Consider the following 17,500-nt stretch of genomic DNA (forward strand, 5'->3'; position numbering starts at 1 on the left):
TTGTTGGTTGGTTAATTGGTCACATTTTATTCATGAAATGGGTTGGATTGGTATTAGTCTGGATACAGCAAAATAATTCTATTAGATCTAATAAGTACCTAGTGTCAGAATTGAGAAATTTTGTGGCTCGAATCTTTAGTATTCTCTTATTTATTACCTGTGTCTACTATTTAGGCAGAATACCGTCACCCATTCTTACTAAGAAACTGAAAGAAACCTCAGAAAGGGGGGAAAGCGAGGAAGAAACAGAAATAGAAACAACTTCAGAAACGAAGGGGACTAAACAGGAACAAGAGGGATCCACTGAAGAAGATCCTTCTCCTTCCCTTTTTTGGGAAGAAAAGGAGGATCCGTACAAAATCGATGAAAGGGAAGAGATACGAGTGAATGGGAAGGAAAAAACAAAAGATGAATTCCTATTGAAAGAGACACAATATAAAAACAGACCCGTTTATGAAACTTATTATCTGAATGTGGATCGGAATCAAGAAAATTCGAAGTTAGAAATATTTCAAGAAAAAAAAAAATTACGCAACTTTCGCTTTCAAAAACCTTTTGTGACTATTCTTTTTAACTATAAAAAATGGAATCGGCCGTTTCGGTCTATAAAAACCTATAAATTAAAAAAATCAATTTCTATAACCTTAAAAAATGAGATGTCACAATATTTTTTTCATGCGTGTCAAAGTGTTGGAAAAGATAAAATATGTTTTACGCACCCACCTAGTTTGTCCACCTTTTTCGAAATGATAGAGCGAAAGCTTTCTATATTTACAAAAGAGAAACTCCCCTTTAATGAATTGGAGAATCTTTGGCGTTATAATAATAAAGAAAAAATAAAAAATAAAACCAACAAATTTATATATATAGTTAAGAATATAGATAAAATTTTAGGGAGTAATTCTCTGATTCTCGATCGACTTGAAAACAGACATAGATTATGCAAATATTGCAATAATAAAAAAAATATATATTTACCTGAGGTATATGACCCTTTCTTAAAGGGTGCTTCCCGTGGACAAATGCTAAAATTGTTTTGGCTTTCAATCAAATATAAAAATTCCATACAAAATTACATAGAAAGGGGTTGGATAAATAAACTTTTTGGCGTCTTTCTTATTATTAATTACTTAGAATTTCAACAGGAACAAAAAAAAATTGATAGAATAAAAAAAAAATCATTAGAAAAAGAAATAAGTTTTTTGGTGAATTTCATTAATGACTTTTTTAAAAAACGAACATCCAATTTCAAAAAAAATATAAATTTTTTTGAATATAAACGAGTAAGAATTAATTCAACAGAGCGAAAAAAAAATTTTATATTTGAAAACGTTCACACGAATTCTAACGGCAAGAAAATTCGAAAAAATTTTATTGAGTTAAACGAAATCATAAAAAAAGTTCCGCGGTGGTCATACAGATTAATCAACAATTTGGAACAAGAGGAAGAACAAAATACAGACCTTTTAGGAAAGCACCCTCCGATTCGTTCAAGAAAAAGCAAACGTATAGTGATTTTAAATGATGATCTAAAAGATAGCAATACTTATAGTAATCCCCAAGATCTTAATAATGATCGAATAGACAAGATTTCTTTAATACGTTATTCACAACAACCGGATTTTCGACGAGATTTAATTACAGGCTCACTCCGAGCACAAAGACGTAAAACAATTATTTGTAAATCATTTGAAGCTAATACGAATTCCCCCACTTTTTTGGATCGAATGGAAAAAGAGCTTTCTTTTAATATTTATGAACCAATAAAAGAAAAAATAAAAACTTTTATATGGAAAAATAAAGAATTCAAAATTATAGATTGTACAGAGAAAAAAGAAAACGAGAGTACTAAAAAAAAAGCAGCTAACAAAAGAAAAGAAGAAAAAAGAAAAAGAACAGAAAAAACACGTATAAAAATAGCCGAAGCCTGGGATAGCTATGTAATTGCTCAAATAATAAGGAGTCTTGTGTTACTAAGCCAGTCAATTCTGAGAAAATATATAATATTACCATCATTGATAATAGTTAAAAATATTACTCGTATTTTATTCTTTAAATTTCCTGAATGGTCCGAGGATTTTATGGAGTGGCGTAAAGAAATGCATGTTAAATGCACTTATAGCGCTGTTCCATTATCAGAAAAAGAATTTCCTAAAAACTGGTTAACAGAAGGTCTTCAAATAAAGATCCTATTTCCTTTTCATCTTAAAATTTGGAACAAATCTAAGCTACTAGAACGAGAAACCTATCCACTGAAAAATAAAGAAAAAAAAACGGATTTTTTTTTTTTAACAGTTTGGGGAATGGAAACTGAACTTCCTTTTGGTTCTCCACGAAAACAACTTTCCTTTTTTGAACCTATTTTTAAAGAACTAAAAAAAAAATGTAAAAAGAGCTTTTTTAGAATTATACAAATTTTAAAAGAACGAATCCTATTTTTTATAAATAAAAAAAAAAAAAGACTACCAAAAATAAAAAAAATTACATTATTTAGATTGAAAGAAATATACAAATCGAGTGAAAACAAAAATGAACAAAACTTTATACGAAATAATGAGATAATTGAGGAATCCGACATTAATATTCAATCTACGAATTCCACAATTTGCGCGTTGACAAAACAAAAAATACAAGGGCTTGTTCCTAGAACAAGCACAATCATAAATGAAATACAAAAAGTTTCAAACGACAATAAAAAAGAATTTCGAAGCCTACATATAAATAACAGTTTGAACAAAAAGAATTATGATAAAAGACTCGAATCACCAAAAACTTTTTTTAAACTTTTAAAAAAACGAAATGTTCGACTAATTAGTAAAACAACTTATTTTATAAACTTTTTACTTGAAAGGATACATAGAAATATCCTTATATATATAAAAAATATTTATAAAGAAATTGTACACCTTTTTTTTTTGAAACAACAAAAAAAAATTACTAAATATATTTGCTATACTAACTATATTTACAATAATGAGACAAATCAAGAAAAATTTGATAAAACAAACAAAAGAATAACTCTATTTATTTATACTATAACAAAGGCCCTCTCTAATATTAGTAATAAGAGGTTGCAGTCTTTTTATGACTTATCTTCTTTGTCACAAGCATATGTATTTTACAAATTATCACAAAATGCTTTTTTGAAGTTTTTTAATTTATATCAGGTAAGATTAAGATTTGTATTTCAATCTAACGGAAACTCTCTTTTTCTTAAAAAAGAAATACGGAATTATTTTATTAGAACATATGAAATATTACATTCTGAATCAAACCATAAGAACCTCCGCAATTTTCGACCGATATATCAATGTAAAAATAGGTTAAAAGATTATTATCAAGAGGATTTATCTCAATTCATATCACAAGAGAATCTAAATAAAGTTAACCACCACTCTATAAAAAAAAACAATAAATTAATTAACTTTAAAAAACAAGATAAATACAATAAAAAACAAGATAAATACAATCTTTTTTCATATAATTTTATTAAGTATGAAGATAAAAGGAATTCCTCGATTTCTTTATTATCTTTACAAGTAAATAATAACCAATATAATTTTTATAATTATGCTGAAAGTAAACGCCAATCTTTTAATATTCTAGTAGGTATTTTGGTCCAAAATTATAAAGCCGAAGATAATATTATCCATATAAAGAAAAACAGGAATAGAAAAATTTTTCATTGGATATTTCTCAATTTTTGTTTTATAAAGAACATAGAGACTCAGGTCTGCAAAAATATGGATACTGATACTGACAGTAATAAATATACTAAGATTAGAACTAATAATTATAAAACTAAAAAAATTTATAAAATTGAAAATAAATTTAGTTCTTTTCCCACGGGTTATCAAAATCAAGGGAGCGTCCCCTACAATAATAATAAAAAACTTTTTGATTGGATGAGAATGAATGAAGAAATACTAAATTGTTCCATATTTAATTTACCTTTTTGGTTTTTTCCAGAATTTTTGGTACTCTCTTTTTCGTATAAAATTAAACCAATCCCAATCAAGTTGCTCCTTTTAAATTTTAATGCAAATGTTAGTAAAAATACTACTGTAAAGAAAAAAATGGATATTTTTTTATCCATTTTTTCATTAAAAAAAAAAAATCAAAGGGAAAAAGAATGCATAGTCCAGCCAAATTTTGAATCAACTCTAGTAAACTATGAAAAATATATTGAAAAAAATTATATGATATCAAAGCTAAAAAAAGAGAAAAAAAAAAGAGAATATAAGAATAATATGGGCGCTAAATTGGATTTCGTACTAAAAAGATATTTGCTTTTTCAATTGAGATGGAATAATTTTTTAAATCAAAAAATAATAAATAATATTAACGTATATTGTCTCCTGCTTAGACTACTAAACCCAAGAGAAATTGCTATAGCCTCTATTCAAAAGGGGGAAATTAGTCTGGATATTTTAAAGATTCATAAAAATTTAATTCTTTCAAAATTACTTAAAAAAAGAATATTACTTATTGAACCCCTTCGTCTGTGTCTAAAAAGGGCGGGACACTTTATTATGCAACAAACTATCGGTATTTCGGTGGTTTATAATAGCAACCACGCTATTAATCAAAGGTCCCGAAAAAAAGTCCATGTTGATAAGAAAAATTATGATGACTTAATTCGAAAACCCCAAAAGATGGTAGAAAAGCGAGACAATACTTATTTTAAGTTACTTGTTCCTGAAAGTATTTTATCCCCTAGACGTCGTAGAGAATTCAGAATTCTAATTTGTTTTGATTCGATAAATCAAAAAGTTCCGCCTATAAATGCGCTGTTTTGGACTGAAAATCGAGTAAAGAGTCTAGCTTTGAATAAAAGAAAAAGAGAGACAAATACACAGATTAAATTCAAATTTTTTATTTGGCCTAATTATCGATTAGAAGATTTTGCTTGTATGAACCGTTATTGGTTTGATACTAATAATAGCAGCCGTTTCGGTCTCCTAAGGATACATATGTATCCACAATTTGAAAAATGAATTGATGTGCGTACTGAAAAAATATAGATTGCTTTTATTTCCCGTGCTTTATTTTTATATGAATACAAAGATATGCGCACATAACTTTGTTTTACATTTCATTCTAATTAATGATACAAATTAAATGACATAAAATGATGAAAAAATATGCTTTATTTTTTTTTTAGTATAAAATTTCTCTTTTGTGAGTGTAGACAACTTTCTTTTTGTCTACCTATTAGAATACCATTTTCCAATCAGTCATTTTTAACAAAATTAAGATTATTTTAGTGTGTATACCAAATAAAAAAAGCACTTTTTTTATTGAAAAAAAAAATATATATATTTTTGTAATTAAAGGACTGTGGGGGTACGATTTAATTTTATGGTAAAAAAGTCATTTATCTCAGTTATTTCGCACGAAAAAAAAGACGAGAAAACGGGTTCTGCTGCATTTCAAATACTAGGGCTCACTAATAGGATACGAAAACTTTCTTCACATTTGGAATTGCACAGAAAGGATTTTTTATCTCAGAGGGGCCTCCGGAAAATTTTGGGAAAACGCCAAAGGATGCTGTCTTATTTGTCAAAGAAAAATAGAATACGTTATAAACAATTAATTAATCAGTTAAATATTCGCGAATCAAAAACGCGTTAATTTGAGTTTGAAGGATCTTTTTAAATTATTTGATTTAGTAGATCTTGAATTTTAATAAACTTATTATAACTTTCAATAATTCATGAAAAAAAGAATCCCGTAAAACCCTATGAATATACCTGCTACAAGAAAAAACCCCATGATAGTAAATATGGGACCCCACCACCCATCAATGCATGGTGTTCTTCGACTCATCGTTACTCTTGATGGTGAAGATGTTATTGATTGTGAACCAATATTAGGATATTTACACCGAGGAATGGAAAAAATTGCGGAAAACCGAACAATTATACAATATTTGCCTTATGTTACGCGTTGGGATTATTTAGCTACTATGTTCACAGAAGCTATAACCATAAACGGACCAGAGTTGTTCGGAAATATCCAAGTACCTAAAAGAGCCAGCTATATCCGAACAATTATGTTGGAGCTGAGTCGTATCGCTTCGCATTTGTTATGGCTTGGTCCTTTTATGGCAGATATTGGAGCGCAGACTCCTTTTTTCTATATTTTTAGAGAAAGAGAATTAGTATATGATTTATTTGAAGCTGCCACTGGTATGAGAATGATGCATAATTTTTTTCGTATTGGAGGAGTTGCGGCCGATTTACCTTATGGTTGGATAGATAAATGTTTAGATTTTTGCGAGTATTTTTTAACAGGAGTTACAGAATATCAAAAACTGATTACACGAAATCCCATTTTTTTAGAACGAGTGGAAGGGGTAGGCATTATTGGACGGGAGGAGGTAATAAATTGGGGTTTATCAGGACCAATGCTGCGAGCTTCTGGAATACAATGGGATCTCCGTAAAGTTGATCATTATGAGTGTTACGACGAATTTGATTGGGAAGTACAGTGGCAAAAAGAAGGAGATTCTTTATCTAGATATCTAGTCCGCATTGGGGAAATGACAGAATCCATAAAAATTATTCAACAGGCTCTAGAAGGAATTCCGGGGGGTCCATATGAGAATTTAGAAATCCGATACTTTGATATAGAAAGGAATCCGGAATGGAATGACTTTGACTATCGATTTATTAGTAAAAAACCTTCGCCTACATTTGAATTGCCGAAACAAGAACTCTATGTGAGAGTTGAAGCTCCAAAGGGAGAATTGGGAATTTTTTTGATAGGGGATCAGAGTGGGTTTCCTTGGAGGTGTAAAATTCGACCACCAGGTTTTATTAATTTGCAAATTCTTCCTCAGTTAGTTAAAAGAATGAAATTGGCTGATATTATGACAATACTAGGTAGCATAGATATTATTATGGGAGAAGTTGATCGTTAACATGATAATTGATAGAATAGAAGTACAAGATATCAATTCTTTTTCTAGATTGGAATTTTTAAAACAGGCTTATGGAATTCTCTGGATACTTTTTCCTGTTTTTACTCCTGTATTGGGAATAACAATGGGTATACTAGTAATTGTATGGTTAGAAAGAGAAATATCCGCAGGGCTGCAACAACGTATTGGACCAGAATACGCCGGGCCTTTAGGAGTTTTGCAAGCTTTAGCTGATGGGGCAAAACTTCTTTTCAAAGAAAGCCTTTTTCCGTCTAGAGGGGATACTCGTTTATTCAGTATCGGCCCTTCCATAGTGGTTATATCCAGTTTAGTAAGCTATTTGGTAGTTCCTTTTAGTTCTCGCTTTGTTTTATCGGATCTCAATATCGGTGTTTTTTTATGGATTGCCATTTCAAGTATTGCTCCTATTGGACTTCTTATGTCAGGATATGGGTCAAATAATAAATATTCTTTTTTAGGTGGTCTACGAGCTGTTGCTCAATCGATTAGTTATGAAATACCTTTAACTTTATGTGTGTTATCAATATCTCTACGTGCGATTCGTTAAGTCAAAAAAATTGTCTAGTTCTTACTTTCGTATAGTAGAAAGACGAAACAAGTTGACTAAATATCTTCATTTTTTATTCAATATTCCGATGAATGAACTAAACCCAAGAGTTATATGAGTGAAAGAAAACAGCTTAAACTAGCTGTCAAAAAATTAAGTCTCATTTCTGATGTATAAAATAAATGTTAGAGAGACGCATAGAAATAAACATAAGCAAACGAAAGACTTTGCCCCAAGATTGGATAACTAACTCGTCATCCTGACTTGAAGCGGGCTAAAAAGATACACTATAGTGAGTTTTCACTATCGTTTCTATGGATTATCATACATTAATTACTTTAACGTAAAGCATTATTGAACAAAAACGAGTGGATGAGTAGAAACACCAAGATACACAAAGGATTTGTAATAGGGATTATGTAAAAAAATAAGAATATTTCCGCATAATGTACAATGAATATTATTTGGGGCTTTAAGTTAGTAGAAATGATTAAGCAGCATTCCCTATAATTCCGATCCAGAGTATGCTTCTCTTCGTCGATTAAATCAATGACTATTGAAAACGAAATAATCCTTTATTTTGATTTTGTAAATTAACTTTTCGCAGAAACAGAAAGAAGACATAGAAACGGCAAAAAAAAGAGAAAGAATAAATACAATTACAGTACAAAAACTTGCTTTTTATTCTTTTTTTATACTTTTATTCGTTCTAGATTCATAGTTCTATAGATAGAATTCATATCAGAATTTATTAATTAATGTATAATTTTTTCGTTTGTAAAAAGGGGGGTTTTGGATATCTTTATAACGAGTATTTGATAGAAGAATTAAGTTATTACTCAACAAATGAAATTTCGAAAGATTTTTTAAATTATCAAAGGACGAGATGAATTCAGAAGCATTTTAAGGTAAATTAATTTAAAAATATCCCAAATTTTTAAAGCATAACAAACAGAATTCAAGTGGTCTAATTCGAGATCGTACAAAATTGTTTTACTTTCCGCATCTTAAAAAGATATCAAAACAAAAGAAAACTAACTCGATCTTTAAATTTATTTAAGGTCCTCCAGGAGCCGTATGCAGTGAAAATCTCATGTACGGTTCTGGAATAGCGATGTAAACTGTGATGGTATCATCGACTATGATTATCTAATAGTTTAAGTACAGTTGATATAGTTGAGGCCCAATCAAAATATGGTTTTTGGGGATGGAATTTGTGGCGTCAACCTATTGGTTTTATTATTTTTTTAATTTCTTCCCTAGCAGAATGTGAAAGATTACCTTTTGATTTACCAGAAGCAGAAGAAGAATTAGTAGCAGGTTATCAAACCGAATATTCCGGTATCAAATTTGGTTTATTTTATGTTGCTTCTTATTTAAACCTATTAGTTTCTTCATTATTTGTAACAGTTCTTTATTTAGGAGGCTGGACTATCTCTATTCCGCACATATTTCTTTCTGAGTTTTTTGAAATAAATAAACTATACGGTGTTTTTGAATTAACAATTGAGATCTTTATTACATTAGCTAAAACTTATTTGTTCTTATTCATTCCTATCACAACAAGGTGGACTTTACCTAGGATAAGAATGGACCAGCTGTTGAATCTTGGATGGAAATTTCTTTTACCTATTTCTCTGGGTAATCTATTATTAACAACTTCTTTTCAACTATTTTCACTCTAAACTATTTTCACTCTACAAAGGCTATGATATCTTATATTCACAAATTGGATCGAACAAGAGAAATAAAAAAAGAATAATCTATATATTTACAATATGTTCCCTATGGTAACTGGGTTCATAAATTATGGGCAACAAACAGTACGAGCTGCAAGGTATATTGGTCAAAGTTTCATGATTACCTTATCCCACGTAAATCGTTTACCCATAACTATTCAATATCCTTATGAAAAAGTAATCACCGCGGATCGGTTCCGCGGTCGAATCCATTTTGAATTTGATAAATGTATTGCTTGTGAAGTATGTGTTCGTGTATGTCCTATAGATCTACCCGTCGTTGATTGGAAATTGGAAACTAATATTCGTAAGAAACGATTACGTAATTACAGTATTGATTTTGGAATCTGTATATTTTGTGGTAACTGTGTTGAGTATTGTCCAACAAACTGTTTAGCAATGACTGCGGAATATGAACTTTCTACTTACGATCGTCACGAATTGAATTATAATCAAATAGCGTTGGGTCGTTTACCAATAGTAGTAATTTTCGATTATACAATTCGAACTATTTTGAATTCCACTCAAATAAAAAATAGGGAAATCCTAGATTAAGGAAAATTTAGGAATTACTAAGGTTGAGTTTTAGTTTAAAGAATTTAAAGAAATTCTTTTTTTTACGCTTTGTTTGGTCTCAATAACTACAAATACTAACTGGTTATTCGTCGGTAAGAGTTGATAAGAATCGCGTCTTAATTTGGATTAAAAATTAATATTTCTGACATTTTATGGCTTATTTCGTATTCGAGCTGTTCAATTCATAAAAAACGGGAAATTTGAACAAAAACTGTACCCACTTTAATTCATACCCCCTAGGATTAGGATTTAATGCAAATATAATTTTATTATGAATGAAAAAATCAACCATTTTTTCCGGTCTGGTCTCAATAAGGTCATGAAATTCTTTTTTTATCTCGTATACTACATATAATGGATTTGCATGGACCCATACATGATTTTCTTTTAGTCTTTCTGGGATTAGGTCTTATCTTAGGCGGTATAGGAGTAGTATTACTTATCAACCCAATTTATTCCGCCTTTTCGTTGGGATTTGTTCTGGTTTCTATATCCCTATTATATATTCTATCAAATTCATTTTTTGTAGCTGCTGCACAACTCCTTATTTATGTCGGAGCTATAAATGTTTTAATCATTTTTGCTGTAATGTTTCTAAACGGTTCAGAATATTTCAAAGATTTTAATCTTTATACGGTAGGGAATGGGGGTACTTTGCTGGTTTGTACAAGTATGTTTGGTTTACTAATGACTACTATTACAGATACCTCATGGTACGGGATTATTTGGACTACAAGATCAAACCAGATTATAGAACATGATTTAATAAGTAATAGTCAACAAATTGGAATTCATTTATCAACAGAGTTTTTTCTTCCCTTTGAATTCATTTCAATAATTCTTTTAGCCAGTTTGATAGGTGCAATTTGTGTAGCACGCCAATGATAATAATTTTATTAACAACAATCCAAGGCAAATTTTAATTTACTTATTTCTAATATATTTTTTTGTTACATACTTTTTTTATATTATCGTAAATTTTTGGGGTTGTCTTGTTATTCATGTTATATTCAAATGAATTTAAATTAATAAGGAGTTGTTCAATGATGCTGGAACATGTACTTGTTTTGAGTGCCTACTTATTTTCTATCGGCATCTATGGATTGATCACAAGCCGAAATATGGTTAGAGCTCTTATGTGTCTTGAACTCATACTTAATGCGGTTAATATAAATTTAGTAACATTTTCTGATTTTTTTGATAGCCGCCAATTAAAAGGCAATATTTTCTCCATTTTTGTTATAGTGGTTGCAGCCGCTGAAGCCGCTATTGGACCCGCTATTGTATCGTCAATTTATCGTAATAGAAAATCAATTCGTATGAATCAATCAAATTTGTTAAATAAATAGTATTAACGATTCAAAAATTTGAATTAGCGTGTATTCTACATTCTGCATGTTTGCGAAAATATAAGAAATCAAAGTATCCTGGTCCTTTTCCAAGAGTTTATCCATAACCACAAGTAGATTGATTAGAAAAATTCTGAGAAATTTAAATCATTGATTCATCTAGTATCTAAATATATGATTTATTTACAAGTTTACTAGATCGAAAATTTCTTATTAAAAAAATTATAGATCTAATGTCACATTCCGTAAAAATTTATGATACGTGTATAGGATGTACTCAATGTGTCCGAGCTTGCCCCACAGATGTATTAGAAATGATACCTTGGGACGGGTGTAAAGCTAAGCAAATTGCTTCTGCTCCAAGAACAGAGGATTGTGTAGGTTGTAAAAGATGTGAATCCGCCTGTCCAACGGATTTCTTGAGTGTTCGCGTTTATTTGTGGCATGAAACAACTCGAAGTATGGGTCTAGCTTATTGATACGTTCCCGATTTCAATACGACTACATTTTATTTTTTACCTTTACCGAAAAAATCGCGTGCTCAAAAAAATATATTTTTTTGAGCACGCGATTTTTGGGTCCAAGTGTATCTTATTTTTACTACGAATGATTTTCCTTGGTTAACAATAATTGTAGTTTTTCCAATATTTGCGGGTTCCTTAATTTTATTTTTTCCTCATAGAGGAAATAAGTTAATTAGGTGGTATACTATTTCTATATGTATAATAGAACTCCTTCTAACAACTTATACATTCGGGTATCATTTCCACTTGAACGAGCCGTTAATCCAACTGAGAGAGGATTATAAATGGATCCCTTTTTTTGATTTTTCCTGGAGATTGGGAATAGATGGAATTTCTATAGGACCCGTTTTGCTAACGGGATTTATAACTACTTTAGCTACTTTAGCGGCTTGGCCGGTTACTCGCGAGTCCCGATTATTTCATTTTCTTCTGTTAGCAATGTATAGCGGTCAAATTGGACCATTTTCTTCGCAAGACATTTTACTTTTTTTTATCATGTGGGAATTAGAATTAATCCCAGTTTATCTACTTATATCCGTGTGGGGAGGAAAGAAACGTTTATATTCAGCAACAAAATTTATTTTGTACACTGCGGGAAGTTCCGCCTTTTTATTAATGGCAATTCTAGGTATTTGTTTAGCTGGTTCGAATGAACCAACATTAAATTTTGAAACATCAGCGAATCACTCGTATCCTGTAGAACTAGAAATCCTCTTCTATATTGGATTTTTTATTGCTTTTGCTGTTAAATTGCCGATTATACCCTTACATACTTGGTTACCAGACACTCATGGAGAGGCACATTACAGTACTTGTATGCTGCTAGCTGGAATCTTATTAAAAATGGGCGCATATGGATTAGTTCGGATAAATATGGAATTATTGCCCCGCGCCCATTCTCTATTTTCTCCTTGGTTGATGCTAGTCGGCACAATTCAAATAATCTATGCAGCTTCAACATCTCCCGGTCAATGGAATTTAAAAAAAAGAATAGCTTATTCCTCTGTATCTCACATGGGTTTCATAATTATAGGACTTGCTTCGATAAGCGATACCGGACTCAACGGGGCCATTTTACAAATAATTTCGCATGGATTTATTGGCGCCGCGCTTTTTTTCTTGGCAGGAACGAGTTATGATCGAATACGTCTCGTTTATCTTGATGAAATGGGCGGAATGGCAATCAAAATTCCAAAAATATTTATGACTTTCAGTATCTTATCAATGGCCTCCCTTGCATTACCGGGAATGAGCGGTTTTGTTGCAGAATTGATAGTATTTTTTGGAATACTTACTAGCCAAAAATATCTTTTAATGTCCAAAATCCTTATTACTTTTGTAATGGCAATTGGAATAATATTAACTCCTATTTATTCATTATCTATGTTACGTCAGATTTTTTATGGATACAAGCTTTTTAATGCCCCAAACTCTTATTTTGTTGATTCTGGGCCCCGAGAATTGTTTCTTTCGATCTCTATTCTTTTACCTGTACTATCCATTGGTATTTATCCGGATTTCGTTTTCTCACTATCAGTTGATAAAGTAGAAGTTCTTCTATCTAATTTTTTTTATCCATAATTTTCAGTTGATAAAGTAGAAGTTCTTCTATCTAATTTTTTTTATCCATAATTTTCATTAGTAAATTAAAAAATAAGAAAAATATTATGATTTTAAAAATTCTTTGTTGCAGAATGAAAAATAATTATTTTTTCTTCTCTGAAGTTTGAGTAAAATAAATAGGAGTTTTTTTTATAACTATGTATGTAATCAAGCTAGAATCTTTTGAATTAAGTAAAAGAAATAAAAAAAAAGTAAGGGTTCTCGCTTGATTACATGAGATTTTTTTGTATACACTTAAACTTTCGTATGTTTATTTTGTATTTTTTAAGTACTTTCTTCAATTTAATTAGATGTAAATGAACCATAATTATGTAATCCTATTCCTAATAAATTGACCCCAAAATAGCATATCCAAATTATAAGAAAGCCCATTGCGGCGACAATTGCAGAATTTTCAGTTTTAAAACTTTTAGTTATTCGAATATGTAAATAAATTGCAAATATGGTCCAAGTAATAAAAGCCCAAGTCTCCTTTGGATCCCAATTCCAATACGCCCCCCATGCTTCATTAGCCCATACAGCTCCCGAAAGAATACCTATCGTTAAAAAAAGAAACCCTAGACTAATAATACGATAACTCCAAAAATCAAATTGTTCAATCAAGTAAAACCTGTAATAATTCCTAGAAAAAATAAAATAAGTTTTTAGTAAACGGTTTAACCGGCTCTTTTTATCTATTATGTATTGAATTTTGCCCGGCGAAATTGGATAGTTTACAAAATTTTCGCTTTTACTAAAACTTACTATTAAATTTTTAAATGTAATAACTAGAAGAGCTATTGATAATAAGGATCCGCATAAAAGAGCTGCATAGCCCAATACCATCATACTTACGTGCATTATTAACCAATAGGATTGAAGAGCGGGTACTAATATTTCGGATTGGCTCATTTCAGTTAAAAGGCCTGAAGTAGCAAAACCTTGGGTAAAAATGGCACTTGGCGCGGTTATTGCGTTTAAATTAAAAAAAGTTTTTGATTTTTTGAAATATGGAACCATATGAATACTGGAGAAACTCCATGAAAGAAAAATTAATGATTCATATAAATTACTTAATGGTAAATGTTCCAAATAAATCCAACGAGTCACTAATAATCCCGTTAGACAGGAAAAAGTAGTTATCATCCCCTTTTCTGACGAATCAGATAGTCTTAAGATTTCATCTACTAATAAGGTTAGCAAATGCATTGTAATTACAATTGAAACGACTGAAAAGGAAATATGTGTAAATATATGCTCTAAAGTTGAAAATATCATAACAAATTTAAAATAAAAATAAAGAGGGGATTTCAATTCAATTTCAATTATAGGATAATTGAATTGAATTCGGTAGTTGAAGTTAGTATAGGACTTATTTAGAAGATGACATGCCGCCACTCGGACTCGAACCGAGATGCTTTAGCACTGCTTCCTAAGAGCAGCGTGTCTACCGATTTCACCATAGCGGCTTGTTCGAAATCATAATAACCCCCTTTTTATTCAATTGTCGAGAGCGATGTAGTCAATTCAATGCAATATATGTTTATTGATTGATCTTTGAGTGCAAACATAGCATCTAAAATTAGCGTATTCGTCCTATAATCACTTAAAAAAAGGAAAAGTCTTTCCTTTTTTTAATATCGATGGGGATTCTTATTTTCCCCATCATAAAAACGATAAAACATATTCAAAAAAAGGTTAAATCTTCTGTTTAGTCCTTATTTCAAATTCAAAGAAACAAGAATTTTTTAATTAGAAAACCAAACCTAATTAATCATTGTTATTGATCGGGTCAAAACATTATAAAATATGGATTTTTCTTATTAGTTCTATGAAACTAATAAAATTTATAAATAACTTATAATTAATTAAAAACAAAATAGACTTACTCCTTTTCGAATCAAAGCAACTCAGGTTTTTAGAATCTTTTATTATTTTTTTGTTGCATAAAAAAAACTTTTGAAATTCCTTGTAGAAAGAGATTTACCTAATGAAAAAGCTTTGAATGCTGCCCAATATCCTTTATTTTTCCAAAAATTTTTACGAATACGTTTTTTTGAGATCGAAGTCCGTTTTTTCGGAACTGCCATTAAAAATCCCTTTTTTATTGGTATAGTTGAATGTCAAAGACATCTATTATCTATTGTTCAAAAAAACCAATTGTTTTTTACTTTTTCTTATCTGGTTATCTATTTATTTTCTAGCCTGTATATCCCAATATAGTAAAAAAAAGACTGCGCACCCTTCTTTATATCTCTCTAAAATTTATATTTGTTGTCCTACTTCTATTTATATGGGTGATAAACTCATCAAAAGCTTAAACCCCCATACCTTATTGATTTCAAATTTAATAGGCCGGGGCCCCACAAAGAGTACATTAAATTTGAAAATGTATAAAAGACCTGTACTTAATCTATAAAGTTTATAAAAGCTATGTTGTTAATTCCTCCTTTTAATTTTAGGGAGGGAGCGCCAAGTGTTAGGATTGGATATTATGGTTTGAAGATCCCAGCCTTTACTCAAAAAAAAGATGTCTTTTCTTACTTTCTTACACAAAAAATTACCTTCCAAAAATCTATTGGTTAATGATTCTCAATAAGCCAACAAAAAATAACGTTTTTGATAAAAATTAGAGTTTTTTCTAATTCAGGTCAAACACTTCTTTATTTTTTTGGTGTAATTTTTTATCCTTGTGCTATAGATAATAGATATATAAATTAGTGTAATAATACGTACAAATAATTAGGACTATTAAATTCTCTATTTTTTTTTTATTAACCGAACCCTTTCATTAAAAAAAAATAAGAGCCGGTAAATCATAAACAATTAGATTAAGATATAAAAAATTTTTTTATGCAATATACATATCAATATTCATGGATTATACCTTTTATTCCCCTTCCAGTTCCTATATTAATGGGAGCTGGACTTTTACTTTTCCCCATGGCAACAAAAGCTCTTCGCCGTATGTGGGTTTTTACAAGTATTTTATTCTTAAGTATAGTTATGATTTTTTCAACTTATCTGGCTATTCAACAAGTGAATAAACCTACTATCTATCTATCTATATGGTCTTGGACTATCAATAATGACTTTTCGTTAGAATTTGGTTCTTTAATTGACCCACTTGCTTCTATTATGTTAATATTAATAACTACTGTCGGAATTCTAGTTCTTATTTATAGTGATTATTATATGTCTCATGATCAGGGATATTTGAGGTTTTTTGCTTATATGAATCTTTTCAATACGTCAATGTTAGGATTAGTTACTAGTTGTAATATGATACAAATTTATTTTTTTTGGGAATTCGTTGGACTGTGTTCTTATCTATTAATAGGGTTTTGGTTCACCCGGCCTATTGCAGCGAATGCTTGTCAAAAAGCATTTGTGACTAATCGCGTTGGAGATTTTTGTTTATTATTAGCAATTTTGGGCTTTTATTGGATAACGGGCAGTTTAGAATTTCGAGATTTATTTGAAATATTCAAAAAAGTGGTTTATAAGAATGAAGTTAATCTTTTCTTTTCTACTTTGTGCGCCTTTCTATTATTTGCGGGTGCGATTGCGAAATCTGCTCAAATTCCCCTTCATGTATGGTTACCCGATGCCATGGAGGGGCCTACCCCTATTTCAGCTCTTATACATGCTGCTACTATGGTAGCAGCTGGTATTTTTCTTGTCGCCCGCCTTCTACCGCTTTTAATAGTTTTACCTTACATAATGAATCTAATAGCGTTGATAGGTATAATAACATTACTTTTAGGGGCCACTTTAGGTTTTGCTCAAAAAGATATTAAGAGGGGTTTAGCTTATTCCACAATGTCTCAATTGGGCTATATGATGTTGGCTCTCGGTATGGGTTCTTATCAAGCGGCTTTGTTTCATTTGATCACTCATGCTTATTCCAAAGCATTATTGTTTTTAGGCTCCGGATCCATTATTCATTCAATGGAAACTATTGTTGGTTATTCTCCAGATAAAAGCCAGAATTTGGGTCTTATGGGAGGTTTAAAAAAACAGGTACCGATTACAAGAACATTATTTTTAGTGGGGACACTTTCTCTTTGTGGTATTCCGCCTCTTGGCTGTTTTTGGTCCAAAGATGAAATTCTTAATGATACTTGGTTGTATTCACCGTTTTTTGCAATAATTGCTTGTTCTACCGCGGGATTAACTGCGTTTTATATGTTTCGTATATATTTACTTACGTTTGA

The sequence above is a fragment of the Urtica dioica genome, unplaced genomic scaffold, assembly GCF_054948205.1.
Source record: "Urtica dioica subsp. dioica isolate 48M unplaced genomic scaffold, U.dioica_male_clone48M_v1_H2 Urtica_dioica_male_H2_contig_19, whole genome shotgun sequence".
Classification (NCBI taxonomy): Eukaryota; Viridiplantae; Streptophyta; class Magnoliopsida; order Rosales; family Urticaceae; genus Urtica; species Urtica dioica.